The following is a 2,075-nucleotide window of genomic DNA, read 5'->3' on the forward strand; positions in this document are numbered from 1 at the left end:
GTGTATAGATAATGGATGGATGGATCCTACAGACAGTTTATGGGAGCCTCAGAAAGTGTTTAAATCAGTCTCTTCTTTCACAGCTTTAAAGGTGCAGAGTGTTACACGGAGAAACAGACAGCTTCATTAACAAATGTTACTGCTTCTAATGTGTTTTGGTTTATATTGGGTATAACCACGTTGCAGATTCATTTTTCCTGTGAATGCGAACATTCCCTCCATCAGTCACAGGGTTTGTTTACTCTCAGTGTTGCACAAAAAGGGAATAATCTGAACGTAAACTGAATGAAGGAGAAGCAGGCCAGCTCTTCCTACGTGATGATTTTCATTTGTGTGTTTGTGGCAAACAGCCCGAGTGTAAAGTTCACTCTCGGGATGAGTCACGTTGAACAAGCGTCGAGCTCTTTGTGCCAGGATGTTTACGCCTCTTACCGAGGACACAGACCCCAGTGAGCTTCAGCCCAAAAACACAAAACAAACCCGCCCGAGCTGAACTCAAGTGCAGTTCTCTGCTTGCTGAAGTGTGCTGGAAACCTGAGAAAAATGCTGCAGAGATGAAAAGCTTTGCAATCACATGTGTTTACGTCTCCGTTCTGGTCCTCTCTACATGCCACTTTCTTATTTCCTTCTTTGTCAGTGTTTCCTGACATGCAGCACCTTTGACTTTGAGTGTCTTGGTAGCCAGTATGTGCAGTTTCGCTTTAGTTTTTATTGATTTAGCCTCATTTTGCTTTTAAATGAATGAACAAATAAACCCTGGCAACCATCACAAAACAGAAAAACCCACAAATGATGACAAAGAGACAAAAAAAATAACCACAAAAAGAAGCCAAATGATTAAAGACACGAACAGAAAACATGAAGTTACACAAAATGACTCCTCAGAGAAGAAAAGGAGCGCACAGAGGCACAAAACCCTGAAGCAGTTTGTATAAACATCATAAAGCTGCACTCAGGCTTGTTTTAAGAACGTGTACAGACTGTGTGTAGTTGTGCAGCAAAGACTGTCAGTAAAGCTCTCTGTGTTGATTTAACTGTGTATATTTGATAAGCTACGATAAAAACACACTCTTTGTCCAAGTTACACAAGAATTATCACAAATATTATCAGACACAAGAACCACTCAAAGATCTGTGGCAGACGATAGGTCCAAAATAAATCTTGCCAAAACAACTAACAAGTTCTGCCAAAATCAGAAAACCTGCATGACCTAAAACAAATGTGCATGTTTAAATAAACTTTTTAAAAAAGTCAGATTTTATTTATTAAACCCAAAATCACGTTAAGTCAGATATATTCCCCAAAACAGGATTTTAAAAAAATTAGAAGAAAACACAGCAAGAATTGGCAAAAATGCAAAAGATGTTGTGTTTACAGAGAAGACACAAAGTTTTCAGTGTAAAAGATCAGAGTGTCTGTTAAAAGTGTGAAAATATGAAATATTTGTGTTAAGAAACTAACAGCATATGTCACAGTTTGTGACTTTAAAAATGTTAATTTGAATTTCTGGTATAAATATAAAAACATATGACGTGACTCATGATGGTTTCAGTGTTGTGGACAACTTTCTACCCAGCTGGGAAACTTTTAGTTTAACTTGGCAGGTACACATTGCTTTTGAGTGAGTTACTATAATTTAAGCACTTTTTTTTTGCCCCTTTGAACAGTTTCCATGTACAAAAAGCTACTCTGGATTAAAAAAAAGCATTTCTGTGAGAGTTCAACAGACTGACTTTGACATGCAGTAGCTGATTAATGTAAAAAATAAATTTTATTTTACTGCAAGTAGGTTGAATCTTTTTTTCCTTTTCAAATTCTTAATCAGTCATAGCTCTGGGAAACACACAACACAGGTTTGTATTTGGTACAACTTTTAATTTTAAGACTTTTAATGTCACTTTGAAGTTGAACGTGGTGATTGAGGATTTTTTTTCTCTCACTATTTTCTGACATGTTATAGACCAAATGATGAACTGATTGATTGACAAAATAACAGCCAGATGAATCAATAATGGAAGTAGCTGTCAGGTGCAGTGGTTTCTATATGATCTGTTTGATGTAGGAGAGCAGAGAC

The sequence above is a fragment of the Stegastes partitus genome, unplaced genomic scaffold (assembly GCF_000690725.1).
Source record: "Stegastes partitus isolate 25-593 unplaced genomic scaffold, Stegastes_partitus-1.0.2 Scaffold55, whole genome shotgun sequence".
NCBI lineage: Eukaryota > Metazoa > Chordata > Actinopteri > Pomacentridae > Stegastes > Stegastes partitus.